Genomic DNA, 20,112 nt, shown 5'->3' with positions numbered 1-20,112 from the left:
AAGAGTGTAGAGAAATGGAAACGTCCTTGCAATCAAACCTGAAAGAGACTGTAACCTCCAGCTAGGCAGCCATGAGCCTTCACTTTAACTCAGTGGGTAGGGGCTTCTATTCCTAAAAAGGAAGAAGGGGAGAATGGATTTGGGGATCTCTGCTAAAGAGAAGTGAAGGTGATGGTTTGAGAGATTGGTGTCTTTGGAGCAGTTTGTTTCTTGTATTCCTTTGTTTTTAAGGCTATCCTGTCAAGCAATCGCGGGATAGTAGAAGACTTCTTCCTGGCTGGCCACAATCTAGCATGGTGGCCAGTGAGTAAGCCTCGAGTGTGGCAATCCACGTGGGGGTGCCGCACGTGAATTTGTCTGTTACTTTAATGTAGATGTCTCATACCCAAAATAATTTGAAGTTGCTCAATCGGGAAAGTCATTCCATTAGAGTTTGCATAACTCTGAAGAAGTTTCTTACCAACCTGTTTCCATTCGATTCAGTTTAATTTACTAACCATTTATGAGGTACCTCATACATACAAAGCATTGTTCTAGGTTCCAGGATACAGGTTGGAAATAGACAGTCTTGCCCTCTGGAAACAAACACTCTGGAATGGGAGTTGGGTGTGTATCCAGCAAATCATAGCAGGTTACAGTGCAGTACAGTGAGTCTGGTGGGAAGTGCGCAGGCCAGGTATGGATGACAGGTAAACTGAGGCTTGCTGGGCGGCAATGGTGCAAGACAGGAAAGGCCTTACAGAGGTCGGGTTGTTCGAGCAGGATGTGGAGGTGGAGTGGGCGTTTGGCAGGTAGAGTGTGGGGGTATTCCAGGCAGAGGGAACAGCATATGCCAAAGCTTGGAGGTGTGGAACTGCATGATGCTGGATGGAGGGATGTGGAGTAGAAACATTTTTTATCTTTTATGTATTAAATAATGTATTCATTATTCTGAGTGATTCTATCCAAGAGGAGTGCCTCAAAACTCCCCCAGCAGCAGAGGCAGCTGCCTGTCCATGACCCTGTGCCCATGATGGAGTGGGTAGGGGTGCCCCAGGGAGGAGGAGGATGTGGGTAACTAGCCGGGCCCAGAGTTGAGGACCCTAGTCAAGCCTGAGCCAGGACTTTTATAGCTTATTATGTAAAAAATGTGCATGCATTTCCTACACAGGAGTGTAAGCTACATTTAGAGCATTGTGTAAGAATTGGGCCCTTACTCACTAATATTCTTTGCCCCCAAATGTTAACCAGTCTTATGGCAAAGATTTGGTTTTTCACACTAGGGTAATGCTTCAAAGAGAGAAGTCTTGTCTCAGGAGGAGAAGGTGCCTTTATTCAAAGGGACGAGGAAAGTACACTTATTAACTCTGATGGATCCAACAACCTAGCAGAAATGGCTTTGCCTCTTAGCTGGGAGATTTGGGGAAAAGTGGTTTCCTGGTGTCAACTCTCTGAATTATACTTGAATCTTCTTTTTTTATATATAAACCTGGTTTAGAAGGAGATTGAATGCAGCAAAGAAATATTTGCAATGGGCCTCCTGCCTTAGTTTATTTTTCTGTGGAGGATTCTAGCAACACAGTCTCTTCCTGGGCTGTAAGGCCCCAGTCTTTTGCCTGAGCCTCCCTTAGACCTGAAATCATGTTTTCTGTACCCAGAGAAATGGCAGTCTGCTTCCCACATTATTTTTTGTAACTGACGCTTGTAATGGTTTTCAGGAGACGCTAACATGCTTTGGCCTCCCGATGTTTATGTATGTTATGATTTATTAATTTCTTTGCTGTGGGTTCTCTTTTCATTGTTAGGATTATTGCTTAATGAGCAAAATATATTATGGTATTATTAAAGGAAATTGAATTAGAAGAATGATTTTTGCCACTCTGGCTTTCTTTTTTGTTTTATATTCTCCTTCAATTAGCAGATATCTGATGGGTGTCAATTGCTCTTCTCAAGGCCCGCCACATGACTTTTCTTTTCTTTCTTTCCTTTTTTTTTTTTTCAACTGTACATGGCTTATTCTTGTGCCCAGTTCCCAGTCCTCATCTCAGCTGGTTTGGCAGTGGTGAAACTCTGAGACTCTCCGTCCTCCCTCCCTCCCTATTTTGTCGCCTTACTCTCCTCTTTTCCAGCTGCCTCCCCAGCTGCTCATGGTCAGTCTCCCTGGCTGGCTCTCCCCCATCTCTCTTGCTTCTTAACGCTGGAGGTCCCCAGGGCTCACGCCTGACCACTTCTCTCCAATTACACTCACACACTTGGCAATTCCTCTAGCTCATGGCATTGAATACCAGTTACATGCTAACAAATCCCAGGTCCCTCCCATGAACTCCAGACTTGCTTGTGACTCCTGCACTATTCAGGACCTGCACTCAAGAAGTCTATCAGGTATCCCAAACTGAACAAGCCCCAAAGGGAGCTTTGGACCTTCCTCCACAAATCTGCTCCTGCCACCATCTTCCCTGTCTCCTGAATAGCAAGTCCATCCTTCTGGTTGCTCGGGTTGACAAACATGGAGTCTTGTTAGACGCTTTAGTCTCTCTTATACCCAATATCCCATCCATCAGGAAATCCTATGACTCAGTCTAAAAGATAAATTTCAAATCTGACCACTTCCCATCAACTCTGCCTCCAGGTCTGTGCTGCTACTGTCTCTCACCTGGATTCATTATAACAGCCTCTTGGACCCCCTCTTTCTACCTTGGCTCTTGTATATCCAATCTCAGCAGAGCAGCTAAAGGGAGCCTATTAAAACTCAAGCCAAACCATGTCACTTCTCTGCTTAAAACCGTCTTGGGGCTCCCATGTCACCCAGAAAGAAAGCCCCACTGCTTACAATAGCATATAGTAGGGCACAGATGATCTGTACCTCGTTAACTCTCTGAGCCTGCCTCTCAGGATGCCTGTCCCCAGCTCTATCCAGTGTCCTTGAACAACCCAGCTTCTGCCTCAGGGCCTTTGCCCCTGCTGCTCTATTCAGCTGGTGCGCTCTCCCCAGAATCTCCATGGCTTGCTCCCCACCTCTTCTGATCTTCCTCAGCTCTTCTCTCAGACAGTCTACCCTGACCACCCAATTTCCCAGTACTTCCTATCCACTTCCCCACCTTTTTTTTTTTTTTTAACTCTGTAGTACTTATCACTGTCTATAATGCTATAAAATAATCCTTGGAGTTCTTGGGTGGTTCATTCAGTTAAGTGTCCGATTCTTGGTTTCAGCTCAGGTCATGCATGATCTAAGGGTTCTGGGATTGAGCCCTAAGTTGGGCTCCGTACTCAGCATGGAGTCTGCTTGAGATTCTTTTCTTTCCTCTCTCTTCTCTTCCCTCTCCCTTCCCCCTCTCCCTCCCCCTCTCCTCCTCCCCCCCCACTCAGGTGCATGTGCATGCTCTCTCTCTCAAATTAATTAATTAATTAATTAATTAATTAATAGCTTTAAAATAATCCTCTAATTTATTTTGTTTATTCTCTTTTTCCCAAAAGAATGTTAGCTTCATGAGGGCAGGGACTTTTTTAAAATTTTATTTATTTTTGAGAGAGAGAATGACAGAGAGAGAGAATGAGAGGGGTGAGGGTCAGAGGGAGAAGCAGACTCCCTGCTAAGCGGTACTCGATCGCGGGACCCCAGGATCATGACCTGAGCCGAAGGCAGTCGCTTAACCAACTGAGCCACCCAGGCGCCCCGAGGGCAGGGATTTTGTCTACTTTACTCACTAGTGTATCCCTAATATCTAGAAAAGAGCCTGGACATAGTTGGCAATGAACATTTATTAGTAGTTATTGAATTAATGAATGGTGCCTTTTAAACCTACCTTTTAATTTAATCATGTGCTAGTATCTTCCAACATCTATAAAGCATAGATAGGTGGATTTATTTTATATTTATATGCAGTGGCATAGTGTTACATCATATGAACATTCCATCATTTATATACTATCTTGTTGGGCAATTTAGATTGTATATAACTTTTCACTGTTATGGTAAACGTAGTGAACTTTTTTTTAGATTTTATTTATTTGAGAGAGAGAGAGAGAGAGAGAGATAGCAAGAGAGAGCACAAGCAGGGCGAAGAGGGAGAAGCAGGCTCCCCGCTGAGCAGAGAGCCCAATGTGGGGCTCAATCCCAGGACCCCAGGATCATGACCCAAGCCGAAGGCAGATGCTTAACCAACTGAGCCATCCAGGCGCCCCTGTAGTGAACATTCTTAATAACAAAATAACTAGTATTACTTGAGTACTTACATGTGCCACTTCTAAGACTTTTTTTTTCCTTACAATTGTCGCTGTTAAGGTATTTGGTGTCTGTATATTCTCAACTATGTCTTATTAGTGCATTTTACCTTTTATAGTTATAAAAAAAAAAACCCTCTTTGTCTGTTTGATGCTTTTGGTCTTGAATGTTACTTTTTCTTATGTCAATATTGTCAATGCTGGGGTGTCTGTTTGTTTTTACCTAAAAGGTTTTGTTATTTGCAGCCTCTCTTGATAATTTGGTTTTAAATCTATCTCATGTCAACAGCATAATAGTTGGATTTTGATTTTGAATGGAGTGGCTATCTCTACTCAGCTAAAAAGCTGTTATTGGTTAGGAGAGATTTTGCTCATTTAAATACCTCTAGGATTTTTTCTTTTGAAAGTAACAGATGTTGATTGTAAAAAACCCAAAAGTTACAGTCTAAGTATAGAACTTGAAATTTTCTTCTCATTCCATCTCTATAACCATAATTCCAGAAATATTTTGTTATATGTCTATATATATATATATAGCCAGAATCACTCCCATGCATATTTTGCACACGTGTAAGATGCACACATAAAATTTTAATGAGATTATATTACACATACTGCTTACCTTATTGTTTAATGAAAATTCCTTTATTCTTTCCGTATGCTACATTGTATTTCTTTTTTTTTTTAAGATTTTATTTATTTATTTATTTGTCAGAGAGAGAGAGAGAGAGCACAAGCAGGGGGGGTGGCAGGCAGAGGGAGAAGCAGGCTCCACACTGAGCAGGGAGCCCGATGCAGTACTCGATCCCAGGACCCTGGGATCATGACCTGAGCCGAGCCACCCAGGCATCCCGCTACATTGTATTTCATCATATTAATGTACCTTAGTATTTTAACCAGTCTCTTACAGCTAATCAATTAAATTGTTGATATTTTTAAATTATTTGAAACAATGATGAAATCACACTCTGCTAATATTTCTGCAGTAGGGAACCGCAAGGAAGCCGTTAGGGCAGGTGAAGGGTGATTCCATAAGAATGGCCATCCTTCTCTTTTCACCTTCTCCCTCCTCACTGGGCTTCTAATTTATGGTTAGGGTTTGAGTAGAAGAAACACAAACGGGAATTCTGCCCAGGGAATAGTCCCTCTTGAGAAAGTGGAAAATTCAGTTTGAGTTTACATTTGTGAAAATGATTTCTTGGAGTTGGACTGAGAGTTCTGATAGGTGATCGCCTTTTGATTTTCAGATAGATGCTTCTCTTTTTGCCCTGAATATTGGCAGCAGCCACTTTATGGGCCTGGCTGGAATAGGAGCAACCTCAGGGATTGCTACTGGGGCCTTTGAGTGGAACGTAAGTAATACCTTGTACAGCCACTAACCTCCCTCTTTACTGTTGTCCAAATAAAACTCACATGCTTTCAACCTCCAGTAAATATTGAAGACTTCTGGAGAAGACATGGAAGAAAGGAACCAAGTCTTTGATTTCTCGAAAAGACTGTGTCAGTTTTTGTTCTTCTTAATTATTAAAGTTAATGAAGAGACAGAGAATGTTTACATTCCAAGGGTCATAGCAACACAGTGAACAAAGAGCTATTAGGAGACTAATCAAGTATGGAAAAGAGAAAAGATCATATTAACATTTAAGTATATGTGTACATATACATTTGTGCTTAGATATACATACAGATATATATGTGTATATGTGTGTGGATATAGACACACAGCTCTATGTAATGTATGAGTGTATGCATATGCGTGTGTACATATATGTATGTCTATATTTGAAGTATATATTGAGAATAGGCTTAACTGAGCTCTTCGAGATATTCAACTAATTATGGCAAAACTCCTAACTGACCTCCTAAGAATACCAGGTTTCAACTATAAAACTTATGAATGGATTAGTTATTTAATCTGTGGGATATGTTTGTTGTAGGACATAGAATTTGTTCACTATATAAGTTCAATATAAGTGAATTTATAAGTCTTGGGCTTATTAATTTATCTCTATATAAGTCATCTGACTTTTCTGGATAAATCAGAAATTTCCCTACTTTCTGAGTCTCATCTTTCTACAAAAATAAAGGATACTTCTAGCAGAGTCGATTTCAAACCTAGCAAGAAGCCCTGATTTTTACCACAATTTACCTCTCAGAATTTACTAGCATCTGCTTTATATATTCAGCTTACCTTACCCCTTCTTTGTAAGAAAGCCAGAGCCAAATTTATCACTTAATTTCAGTAACTTATATGAAATTTTGGTAGAGCTTCTCCCCCATTTCTCTGAATGGTTTCTGATTTTTTTCTTTTTCTTTTTCTTTTTTTTTTTTAACTATCCTTATATATATAAGCCACCTTTAGTCCGATTTGGAAGTAGGCAAGCAATAAATTAAAAATAAATCCACTAGGAGAACACAGGCAGCAACCTCTTTGACCTCAGCCGAAGCAACTTCTTCCTAGAAACATCGCCAAAGGCAAGGGAAGCAAGGGCAAAAATGAACTATTGGGACTTCATCAAGATAAAAAGCTTTTGCAAAGCAAAGGAAACAGTCAACAAAACCAAAAGACAACCAACAGAATGGGAGAAGATATTTGTAAATGACATATCAGATAAAGGGCTAGTATCCAAAATCCATAAAGAACTCATCAAACTCAACACCCAAACAAAGAATCCAATCGAGAAATGGGCAGAAGACATGAACAGACATTTTTCCAAAGAAGACATCCAAATGGCCAACAGACACACGAAAAAGTGCTCAATATCGCTCAGCATCAGGGAAATCCAAATCAAAACCTCAATGAGATACCACCTCACACCAGTCAGAATGGCTAAAATTAACAAGTCAGGAAACGACAGATGTTGGCGGGGATGCGGAGAAAGGGGAACCCTCCTACACTGTTGGTGGGAATGCAAGCTGGTGCAGCCACTCTGGAAAACTGTATGGAGGTTCCTCAAAAAGTTGAAAATAGAGCTACCATATGATCCAGCAATTGCACTACTGGGTATTTACCCCAAAGATACAAAAGTAGGGATCCAAAGGGGTACGTGCACCCCGATGTTTATAGCAGCAATGTCCACAATAGCCAAACTGTGGAAAGAGCCAAGATGTCCATCGACAGATGAATGGATAAAGAAGATGTGGTATATATATACAATGGAATATTATGCAGCCATCAAAAGGAATGAGATCTTGCCATTTGCAACAACGTGAATGGAACTGGAGGGTATTATGTTGAGCGAAATAAGTCAAACAGAGAAAGACATGTATCATATAATCTCAGATATGAGGAATTCTTAATCGCAGGAAACAAACTGAGGGTTGCTGGAGTGGGGGGTGGGGTGGGAGGGATGGGGTGACTGGGTGATAGACACTGGGGAGGGTATGTGCTCTGGTAAGCGCTGTGAATTGTGCAAGACTGTTGAATCTCAGATCTGTACCTCTGAAACAAATAATGCAATATATGTTAAGAAAAAAAAAAAAGAAGAAGAAGAAGGTAGCGGGAGGGGAAGAATGAAGTGGGGGAAATCGGAGGGGTAGACGAACCATGAGAGACGATGGACTCTGAAAAACAAACAGGGTTCTAGAGGGGAGGGGGGTGGGAGGATGGGTTAGCCTGGTGGTGGGTATTGAGGAGGGCACAGTCTGCATGGAGCACTGGGTGTTATGCACAAACAATGAATCATGGAACACTTCATCTAAAACTAATGATGTAATGTATGGGGATTAACATGAGAATAAAAAATAATAATAATAAAATAAATAAATAAATAACTTGGTATTGGGGGAAAAAAAAAGATACTGAGGTGGGGCGCAAGGTGGAAGGCCATGTGACTCTTGATCTCGGAGTTGTGAGTTCGAGCTACACATTGGGTGTAGAGATTACTAAAAAAATAAATAAATAAACTTTAAAGATACCTAAGGCTACTAAGATAATCTAATTATATGAATATAAATTACATTATCAAGATTTATTTATTAGGGGTGGGGGAATGGGCAAAATGGATGAAGGGGAGTGGGAAATACAGGCTTCCAATTATGGAATAAATAAATCACAGGAATCAGTGGCACAGCATAAGGAATACAGTCAATGATACTGTAATAGTGGTGTAACGGAACAGATGGGAGCCACACTTGTGGTGAGCATAGCATGAAGTATAGACTTGTCCAATCACTATGCTATACACCTGAAATTAATGTAACATTGTCAACTATCCTGAAAAATATATTTATTAGCTTATCACTCTTTGTGAGTGCATATGATATAGACTTCAATAACCAGTAAATATAGTATTTAATTCCGTCAGAGGAATGTCTCCATGCTGTGTACCCCAAGGTGAATATAGGGAAGAATAAGCTAGGTAAATGGAAAATTTTCTGTTAAAAAGGGGCATGATCAACCATGACTATGGACAGTTGTTAGAGGCCTCAAATAAAATAAAAAATAAGGAATTAAAAAATAAATAAATAAAATAAATCCACTGAAAACTGGTTCAGTTAACCCCCCAAAATTAAGAATGCACTCTTTCATAGGCAAAGATCAAGTGCCTGTAAGTAGTTTGTTATACTCGAAGGTGTGCACTTGGACTTTTGTTTGTAAGTTTCCCCAGTACTGATACATTTGTTAGTCTCAAAACAGATAGTCACTGAGATTGCATCTCACTTAAGAGCTTGGCCTAGATGAGACCCTGATGTAATTCTTCTTGGTTTCAGGCTCCGTTTCTGCTCTGTATTCTCGGTTAGGTATTTTCTCCTATTTACATTAAAGCTGGGTAAGTGTCCATTATCAGTTAATCTGTTCTCTATAATATTTTTTCTTACAAATACTGCCTGTGTACATAAAAACATCCTGGAGGACAAGTTAAATTTCTCAGCCTTTTGATCCTTGTACTGACTTCCCTAAATCCTAAGAAATGCCTGAAATAACATCATTCTGCCTTAGGTACACAGATACCAGTAATTGCCCACTGCTTCACTCCGGGCCTTATTCAAGGGTCCGTCCACTTTTCAGGACTTTTATAGAAAACGTTTTAAAACTTTATCTAAAAATAAGACCCAAATAAATGAAGAGAACAACTATGTTAATGACTGGAAGACAATATCCTAAAAATGTTAGTTCTTTCCAAATTGGTCTGTACTTGGAATGAAATTCCAAACAAAATCCAAACAGAATTTTTTAGGAACTTGACATGATTCTAAAATGTATGTAGGAAATAAGGGGATAAAGGCATGTCAGTGTCCAGCTGAGAGAGACAGAGACCATCTAGGCTGCACATCTGTGAAGACATGTGGACTGACATCATCAACATGGTGGAATAAGAGCTTTCTACTGTCTTCCCTCAACACCAATTTAGACAATCACCCATAGATAAGAGGGCCTTTGTAGAAGTCCAGAAGTCCACTGGAGAAGTTCTAGCACACTGCTGGAGAAAAAGAAAATCCAAGATTAGACATATTAAAGAAAGTGAGAGGAACAATTTCAGTGTACCTATGTCACCCCTCCCCCAAGGTGGCACAGCTTACTGCCAAGAGAGACCTTCTCAGCCTGAGATTTCTCCCACAGGGGAAATTGAGAGCATGGGAGTAAATGTCCAGCTATCCAGTTGTGCAGGAATCTACCAAGAAGACCCACTTCTTTCTCACCCCATCCAGAATATAGAGGTGTGCTACACATCTGGGGGAGCAGAGTAGGGAGTGGCTGAGAGAACAGCAGCCAGGGCTCTCAGATGACATCCGAGGAACACAGATCCTACTAACCACTTTGCAGAGTTATCAGGAAGCCTGCCAGTGAGCTACTGGGGTCTCCTCACCTACAGATGCCCCCAGTTGGCCCAAGGGCACCCCGACATGCCACACACCTCACCCACATACACCTCCATCCTGTGGCCAGCTCCTTTTGTGCACCCCTGATGGTGGAAAGAACAAGTCTTTTATTTGCAGAAAGTTAGTGAGCATTCACAGAAAACCAGACTGTGTGAAATTGGGAGAAAGCACAGAAACTTGAGCATTCAGCATTGCCCTAGGGAAAGCAAGCAAAGGAGAGGCTGTCAGAACTTGGCCTGGCTTTGCAGGATCAAGAGAAGATATATAATCTTAAAATTCCACCACCCCCCCAAAAAAAAGAAGCAAGAAGTGTGGAGCAGGTGTATCCATAGAAAAGGTCTGAGAAACCTTCAGAATTTCTAGCAAGGCTTACAGAAGGTATTTCTCTCCAAAACCAGTCAGTAAAGACAAAGAGGTGACTGCTTCCTCAAATGCGAAGACAGTAATACAAAATTTGAGGAACATGAAAAATCAAGGAAACATGACACCACCAGAGGAATAGTTTTCCAGTAACCAACTCCAAAGAAACAGAGATCTGAAATCTGTTTGACAAATAATACAAAATAGTTGTTTGAAGGAAGCTTGGTGACTATAAAAAAACACAGAAAGACAATAAAATAAGGAAAACAATATGTGACGGAAATGAGTAGTTTAACAGAGAGATAGAAATCATGAAAATAAACAAATTCTGGGGTGGGAGAATACAATGGATAAAATGAAAAGTGCAATACAGAGCATAAGTAGCAGACTGGATCAAGCAGAAGAATCTATGAAGTAGAAGACAGGTCATTTGAAATTATTCAGTCAAGGGGACAATGAAAAAGAGTTATGAAAGCCTATGAGACTATGGGATACCATTAAGAGAAACAACCCACACATTATAGGGCTCCCAGAAGAAGAAGAGGAGAAAGGGAAAGTTTATTTAAAGAAATAACTTCTAAAATCAGGGGAGAGATTTGGATATCCAAGATCATAAAGATCATAAGTCCCCCAATTTCAACCCAAAACTATATTCTCCAAAACACATTATAATAAAATTGTCTAAAATCAAAGAGAAAAAATTAAAAACAACAAGAGAAAAAAATCCTCACATACAAGGGAACCCCCCCCATAATGCTATTAGCAGATTTCTTAGCAGGAGCCTTGCAGACCAGGAGAGAGTGGGATGATATATTCAAAGTGATAAAAAAAAAAAAAAAAAAAAAACTACCAACCAGGTATACCTTATGTGATAAAGTTGTCCTTCAGAAATGAAGGAGAAATAAAGACCTTCCCAAACATACAGTAGCTGACGGAGTTCATCACCACTAAAGCTGTCTTACAAAAAGTGCTGAAAGGAGTTCTTCAAGCTGAAATGGAAGGGTGCTAATTAGTAACATGAAAATAAACCTGATACCTGATACATGAAAATACCCTGATAAAGGTAAGTATATAGTCAATTTCAGAGTAGTAAATATTATAAAATGATGGTATGTTAATCACTTAACTCCGGCTTAAAGGTTAAAATACAAAAGTATTAAAAATAACTATAGGGCGCCTGGGTGGCTCAGTTGGTTAAGTGACTGCCTTCGGCTCAGGTCATGATCCTGGAGTCCCGGGATCGAGTCCCGCATCGGGCTCCCTGCTCGGCAGGGAGTCTGCTTCTCCCTCTGACCCTCCCCCCTCTTGTGCGCTCTCTCATTCTCTCTCTCTCAAATAAATAAATAAAATCTTTAAAAATAACTATAGCTACAATTATTTGTTAATAGATACATAATATAAAAAGAAGTAAATGGTGACATCAAAAACATAAACTGTTGGGGCGGGGAGTAAAAGGGTACAGGTTTTGTATGTGATCAAAGTTACCACCTTAAAATAGACTGTTATATCTATGAGAAGTTTTATGTAAACCCCATAGTAACCAAAAAGCAAAAAGTTACAAAAGATAAATAGGGGGAAATGAAAGCATACTGCTAAGGAAAATCATCAGTTCACAAAGGAAAACAGCAAGAGAGGAAGAAAATAAGGGACTTACAAAACTACCAGAAAACAATAAGATGGCATTGATGTGTCAATAATTACTTTAAATATAAATGAATTAAATTCTTCAATCAAAAGTCACAGAGTGGCTAAATGGAACTGAAAATTAACATGGTGACTATCATTGACAATACTGTATTATATACTTAAAAGTTGCTAAGAGAGTAAATCTTGAAAGTTCTCAGTATTAAAAAAAAAAAGATAATTACATGAGGTGTTGGATATATTAACTAACCTTACTGTGATAATCATTTCATGAGTATATGTATACCAAATCATGTTGTACACCTTAAATTTACACAGTGTTATATGTCATTATATATCCATAAAGCTGGAAAAAAGAAATAAAATGTATGCAAAAATGCAAAAGCATAAGAATAGCAAAGATACTCCTATCAAAGAAAAATAAGGATTGCCTTACCAAATATCAAGACTTACTATAAAGCTGTAGTAATTAAGACAGTATGATATTGATAAAAGGATAAAAACATTAAAAAGTGAAAGAGGAAAATAACCCACAAAGACTCATATATATATATGGACATTTGATTTATGATATCAGTGGTACTGCAGATCACTGAGGAAAGGAGGGTCAATTGACTATCATATGAAAAAGATCAAACTGGATGCCTATTCTACACAAAAATAATTTTAGATTGATCAAAGACTTAAATAGGAAAGGTAAAAGATTTTAAACTATAAGGAACTATAGGATGTCTTTATGTCTTTGAGATAGAGAAAGATTTTAAAGTGAGATGGAAAAAGCTTAAATCTCTGGCTGACCACCAATGTATGCATGCATGCATGAGAACCCAGGGAACCAAAAAAAGACAGAAACTAGAGGGAGCTCTACCCTGCAGAGACAGAGCTGCACCTGTGAGATCTGTGACTTTATAGTGCCTAGGACTGGGTACATTCCCCAGCCCACACAATGTAGGCAGTGGATAGCAGAAGTCTTGCTCATAACAGAGGACTGACAAAACAACATGAAATTTATGTGGGAGCTCTAAAAACAAAGGTACCAAAAAGAGGCTTAACCTCCAAATATGCATATAAATTCTGCACAAAACCCTGACTGACTGCCAGACTACTCAAGTGCAGGGAAAACCTCTAGACCAGGCTAAATTAGCAGCAGCTAAAAGCTTTAAAAAAAAAAAAAAAGAGAGACATCAGCTGCTACACACTGCAGGATGGGGGTGGGAGGTGGGATGGCATGAAAGATGTTGCAGTTTGAATCCAGGCAGATTAATTGTCTACAAAAACAAGAAACAGCAATCCTCAGAACAAAACAGATTCTAGAATGCAATATCATATGATTGATGATGGCCAGTATGCAACCAAGAATAATTAGACATATAAAGAAATGGAATTATAAATGTGACCCAGATTTCAAGAGAAAAAGCAATAAATAGAAACTGACTCTGACCAGGCCCAGATGTTGATTTAACAAAGACTTCAAACCTACAATTATAAATATGTTCAAAGAAGTAAAAGAAAGTGTGATACCAATGAATAAGCAAATAGGGCCTCTCAACAGAGAAACTGAAACTATAGAAAAGAACCAAATGGAAATTCTAGAGTTGAAAAGCACAGTAGCTGAAATGAAAAATTCACAAGAGGAGCTCAACAGCACAAACAAGATGGCAAATGAGAGAAATCAGTGAACTTGAGGATAATAGGAATTACCCAGGAGAAAGAACAGAAGGGAAAATATTTGAAGAAAAAGGAAGAAAACCACAGAGACCTATGATAAAATATCCAACAGTCCCAACATGCATGTACTTGGTATCCCAGAAAGAAAAGAGAGAGAAAGAGGCAGGAAAAAATTTTTTTGAAGAAATAATAACTGAAAATATTCCAAGTTTGGAATTTACTGATATAAAAAGCTTAACAAACACCAATAAACACACAAAAAGCTACACTTAGGTTTACATCATAGTCAAACTGCTAAAAGCAAAGATAAAGAAGAAATTTTGAAAGAAGTAAAAGAAAAAGAACACATTACATGCAAGGGAGAAATGGTATGGTTAATGGATAAGATATAGATGGAAGATATAATGGGTATCAGGTATAATGGAAGCCAGGAAATATTTGAATGACATATTCAAATGCTGAAAGGAAGAAAAATCTGTCAACCAAGAATTCCATTTCCAGCAAAAGTACTCTTCAAAAATGTAGATGAAATGTATATAAATAGCAAATTGTTATTTGTACACCTAAAACTAATATTTATATGTCAATTTTACCTTAATTTTTAAAAACTTAGTGGAAAAAAAAAAAGAGGGTGACTAAGTAGGGAAAGATTTCTCAACTAGGACATAAAAAGCATAAACCACACACAGAGGAAGAAATTGATGTGTAGGACTTCAAAATAAAATTTTAAACTTTAACTCTTTGAAAGATATTTTTAAGAAAATGAAAAGTCAAGCTAGAGATTGGGGGGAAATATTTTTAGAACATATTTACAATAAAAGACTTACATCCACAATATGTATTTTGTCTATAAAAAAAAACTCTTAAAACTCAGTAAAAAAAATTTTTTGAATAGCTGTTTCACCAAAGAAAATAGACAAATGGCAAATAATCACATGAAAAGATGCTCACTACAACTGATCATTCGGAAAACACTACGTAAGATAAGATACCACTGTACCAGAATGGCTAAGAGGAGAAAGACTGACAATAGCAAGAGCTGGAAAGGGTGTGGGGCAACTGGGACTCATACATTTCTCAAGGAAATGCAGAATGGCACAGCCACATCTGGGAGGACAGTTTGGCAGTTGGCTCACAAATTAAACCTGACCATCCAGCCAATATTTCCCTAGATCTAGAGCTTTACATACCCCAGAGAAATGAAAACACATGTCCACACACAAATTTGTACGTGAAGCTTCATAGCAGTCATGTTCCTACTAGCCAAATCTAGAAATAATCTAGATTGCTGCAGGAGAGTGGACAAACAGCACACAACGTGGTATACCCAGCAGCACTAGAAAGGCATTCTGCAACCATGTGGCTGAGTCTCAAGAACATCAGGCCAGTGAAAGAAGCAGGACATTAAAAAGTACATAGTATATGATTTTGTTTATTTAAAATTCTAGAAAAAGCAAATCAGTGGGGACAGCTGATACTGGTTGTCTGGGACCAAGGGTGGGGTGGAGGCCTTGACTGCAAATCCTAGGGGGCTTTGGGGGGGGCTGTTAAGAATGCTTAATATTGGGTGCCTGGGTGGCTCAGTCGGTTAAGCGACTGCCTTCGGCTCAGGTCATGATCCTGGAGTCCCGGGATCGAGTCCCGCATCGGGCTCCCTGCTCGGCAGGGGGTCTGCTTCTCCCTCTGACCCTCCTCCCTCTCATGCTCTCTGTCTCAAATAAATAAATAAAATCTTTAAAAAAAAAAAAAGAATGCTTAATATTTTGAGTATGGTGGTGATTACATAACTGTGTACATTTTCCCAAACGCATCAAACTTTACACTTAAAATGGGAGAATTTTACTGAATAGAGCTATCCTGAGACCCAGCAATTGCACTACTAGGTATTTACCCAAAGGATACAAACATGATCTGAAGGGGCACCTACATCCCAATGTTTATAGCAGCAATGTCCACAATAGCCAAACTATGGAAAGAGCCCAGATGTCCATCGACAGATGAATGGATGAAGAAGATGTGGCATATATACACAAAGGAATATTACTCAGCCATCAAAAAGGATGAAATCTTACCATTTACATCAACGTGGATGGAACTGGAGGGTATTACGCTGAGTGAAATAAGTTAATCAGAGAAAGACAATTATCATATGGTTTCATTCATATGTGGAATTTAAGGAACAAAACAGAGAATCATAGGGGAAGGGAGGAAAAAATAAAATAAGATGAAATCAGAGAGGGAAACAAACCATGGGAGACTCTTAACTATAGGAAACAAACTGAGGGTTGTTGGAGGGGAGGGGGGGAAGGACGGGGATAATTGGGTCATGGGCATTAAGGAGGGCATGTGATGTAATGAGGACTGGGTGTTAAATGCAACTGGTGAATTACTGAGCCCTACATCTGAAGCTAAAGGTACACTAAAAGTTAACTAATTTAAATAAAATAAGTTAAAATAAGTTGAAAAAAATTTTTTATTAAAGATTTTATTTATTTATTTGAGAGAGAGAGAATGAGGGAGAGAAAGTGCACGAGAAGGGGTAGGGTCAGAGGGAGAAGCAGACTCCCCACTGAGCAGGGAGCCTGATGTGGGACTCGATCCTGGGACTCCAGGATCATGACCTGAGCCAAAGGCAGTCGCTTAACCAACTGAGCCACCCAGGCGCCCCAAGTTGAAAATTTTTAAATATTTGTAGAGATGCATTAAAAATGTGGAAGGCTTACTTGCCCTACAGCCTAGCATCTGCAGTGGTGAAACCATAAGCCCAGGAAAATTAACCTCAGATTGGGACTGCATATTGGGATAAGGTCTTTAAAGAAGTAATTAAGTTAAAATCAGATCATTAGGGTGGGCCCTAATCTAGTAAGACCTTATAAGAAGAGAAAATTTGGACAGAGACATATACAGAGGAAAGAGGGAAGGAAGACACAGGAGATGACAGCCATCAACAAGCCAAGGACAGAGGCCTGGAATGGCTCCTTCCCTCATGGGCCCCAGAAGGAAACAAGCCTGCTGACACCTTGAACTTCCAGCATCCAGAACTGTGAGACAGTAACATTTCTATTGCTTAAGCCCTCGGTCTGTCACACTCTGGGACGGCAGCTCTAGCAAATGAATTCAAGCCGCAAGTGTAAAACAGCTTAGAACATCACTGAAAAAGAGGCATATTTGGCAGTATATGATTAAGAACCAAACAGAAGGTGAAAATATTAAAGTCCTAGGTGTTTAGGAGAGGACACGTGGTCCCTGTGAAGCCCACAGGTAAGTTTTCATAAAGCAGATGGAATTTGAGGTAGAACTTAAAATAGACACATGTGAGCAGGTGGACGTGAGGATACTCAGGACAGGTGGTGGAACAGTATACATTACCTATTATTCATTCACCTACCACGAGCCAGGCACTGTGCCTGGGTCCAGAAACCTAATGAACAAAGAGGCACACTCCCTGCCCACAGCCCGAGACAATGGAAGTCAAAGTGAACAGGATTGTTGGGGACAGCCAGCACGTGCACGAGAGCATGGGCACAGAGGACCTGGTCCAAGAGCTGTTGAGTCAAGTTCTGTCTCTCCTGAGCACTTGTTACATTTGTGGTATGTGATAAGACATTTACTTTTGCTCTGCGGATTATTTCATAAAAGTGATTTGTCATCATTAGACCTGTTCAGTTAGCTGGATTTCCTTCTGCATTCAGGAGATTACACAGAAAGCTAGGCTCCAGGTTTCTTGAAGACAGTACTATTGCTTCTCCTTTCTTATTTCCCCCATCCTAACAAGTGCCATGCAGTGTGAAGCCAGAGTGGATGACCCTGCCCCATCTTCTATTCCTGGGCTGCTCCTACCATCAGCTGTGTCTCGGTGATGACCAGCATATTGTGAGCAAGGCACATCCTTGTGGGTCCGCCTCTTCTGGCACTCTGCCTGGTGGTGACTTCTCTTGTTGCTTGTACAGGTGATGACGATGCCAGAATATGTGAGGAAGAGGTTTGGTGGCTTTCGGATCCAGCTCCTCCTCGCTATTCTGCACTTATTCCTCTATATCTTCAATAAGATCTCGGTGAGTTGTGTAAAAGCCAGCCCAAGAAACGAAACAAAAGTAAACAAAAATTCAGTGGGCGGGACAGTACTAGATTGGTCTCAGCAGTTCACTCTGGGGCCCCATAAGTTACTTATGGCCTCTGCTGTGTAAGCAAGAGGAGAGAAAAAAATAGCTTAATAATACTTGCAAAAAATAAAGGCAGAGGCGTCTTGTTTTGTCCCAAGCCTAGGTTATAGGTCCCTCCTTTGTATTTCTAGAGAACCTTGGGCTTACCAGTGTCATGTCATTAGGTGATGTCACTCCTCTGCTTAAAACAATCCAGGAGTTTTCCACCACCCTTACAAGAAAACCTAAACCCCTTGTTATGATCTGTAGAGATGTCCTGTTCTTGTCCCTGCTCTCGGCCTTGTCTCCTAGTCTCCTCCCTTGTTCTCACCAGGCTCTGGCCACACTGCCTGCCTTATTGTTTCTCAAACCCAGCAAGGTTATTCCCTTTTGAAGCCCTTAACACTTGCCCTACATTGTGTCTGGAATGTTCTCCCAGATTTTTTAAATATCACTTCCTTGGAGAGGCCTCCCATGAGTGTGTCCAGTCAATCTCTACTCCATTACTGGGTTTTTATTTTCTTTGTAATACTTGTTACCATGTGAGAGTAATTTATCCGTTTCCTTGCTTATTATCTGTCTCCTCCACTTCAGTGCAAGCTTCTCGAGGCCCAGGGCCTTGCCTGGCTTGTTCACTACATTACCCACTGTGCTGAGAAAATGATTAGCACTTAAGGTACTTGACACATGTTTTGGGGTTTTGTTTGGTTTGGTTTGGTTTGGTGACCGAATGAGTGTCACTTACCACACTCTGCATAGAAATTGCCTATTTAGTCTCTGTCACTAAATATAAGGTCCCTGAGGATAGCAGTTGAGTCTTAGTAACTCTTGTGTCTTCTGAACCCTATTGAGTATCTACTATGTTGGTGCTCAGTAAACATTTGGTGAATAAATGAATAGAAGAATGTTGGGAGGATCTCTGCCCATTATATCCCTAGTTTGGAGACCACAATAACAAAGTTAGAGATTAGCCAGTTAAATGATGTGCACATGCTTTAAAATCAGTGCCAGGTAAGCCAAGGATCAACAAATCTGTCCTGCATGCCAATCAGCCTAGTGTTCTCCTTTGTACAGTCCTTGAGCTAAGAATGGTTTTTTACAGTTTTAAATGGTTGTGGAAAACAGGGACAGTATGTGGCCTGCAAAGCCTACAGTATTTACCATTTGGTCTTTTAGAGAAAAAGCTTGCCAGCCCCTGATGCATGAGCTGTCCCCTTTGCCATTTCCCAATGGCAGAACTGTAGGAACGGCTCTCTCTGGGCACACTCCCTGCTCCAAATCTCCAGGGAGGAAGAGGCTAAGTTTCGTCTGAACTGAATTAATTGGATTAACCCAAGCCCTAAAGGTGCTGACCTTGCTGAACTCAAGGAGTACAAGCCTTTTTGCCCAACAGAACTTGGGTAGACCTCAGCCCATGTCCATTAGTGATGGAGTGGATGTGCTAACCATAGACCACTTCCTGCAGATGGCTTCTAGGGTCTTTATGATATTGCTGTTGAATGAGCTGGAAATGAAAATGCAGCCTGTTGCCTTTGTACTCATTTCAGGTGGAGATCTGTACTGGTGCCAAGGTCATGAGACTGGTTTTGGGGTTAGATGTCTACCTGGCCACCATAGTCTTGCTGACAATTACTGGCATTTATACCATCGCAGGTGAGGTTACTGTAACCACACACATATTTCTATTGACACAAAAGCTCTCCTTCTTATAGTGGAGTGCTAGTAGACATTGAGGCAGGGGGGTCTCCAGCTTTTGCATTTTCTCTAAGTCTGTAGATCACATTGCTAGGCCCCAGGGGGTGGAACAGTGAAAATAATTGTGGTGGGGTGCCTAAGTGGTGTCCTACCTCTAGAAATCAGGTCAGGCCTGTGGGGGCTTTCCAAGGGCACTGGCAAGGATAGAAGTGATCATGTTTGGGGTGGGCCACGGCCTGACACTACAGGCTGCCAGGTAATGGAGTAGAAACAGAAAGGGAATGAGGGAGAGGCAGCAGCTAGAGGCATCCTGGTAACCTGGTCAGGCCATCAGATGGGATCTTTTATGTAGGCGGTTCTGTCCCAGAGTCTCTGCCTAAGGTTTTGAGAGTGGAGCTCTCATCAATTGTTTTTTCCAGCCACAATGCAAATCTTGGGTGCTGGTGAGTGTCCCTGGTAGTTCACCACTGTCTGAGTGGGGGAGAAACAGAGTGGGGAATGGAATGCACTCAGTCAATGGCTGTCAGTGCACAGGGGAGTGGAAGCTGGGCGTCTCTTCCCAGGGGACATTTGGTAATGT

At 40.5% G+C, this 20,112-nt stretch overlaps 1 pseudogene; it reads left to right on the top strand.

Moving 5' to 3' along the window:
* Positions 1–237: 237 nt before the first annotated feature.
* Positions 238–20,112, top strand: part of LOC110578364 — a 60,420-nt pseudogene continuing 40,545 nt past the window's right edge.

Source organism: Neomonachus schauinslandi, chromosome 14, assembly GCF_002201575.2.
Source record: "Neomonachus schauinslandi chromosome 14, ASM220157v2, whole genome shotgun sequence".
Classification (NCBI taxonomy): Eukaryota; Metazoa; Chordata; class Mammalia; order Carnivora; family Phocidae; genus Neomonachus; species Neomonachus schauinslandi.
The sequence above is the reverse complement of the archived record's forward strand: the minus strand, read 5'-3'. Positions and strand labels throughout refer to the sequence as shown.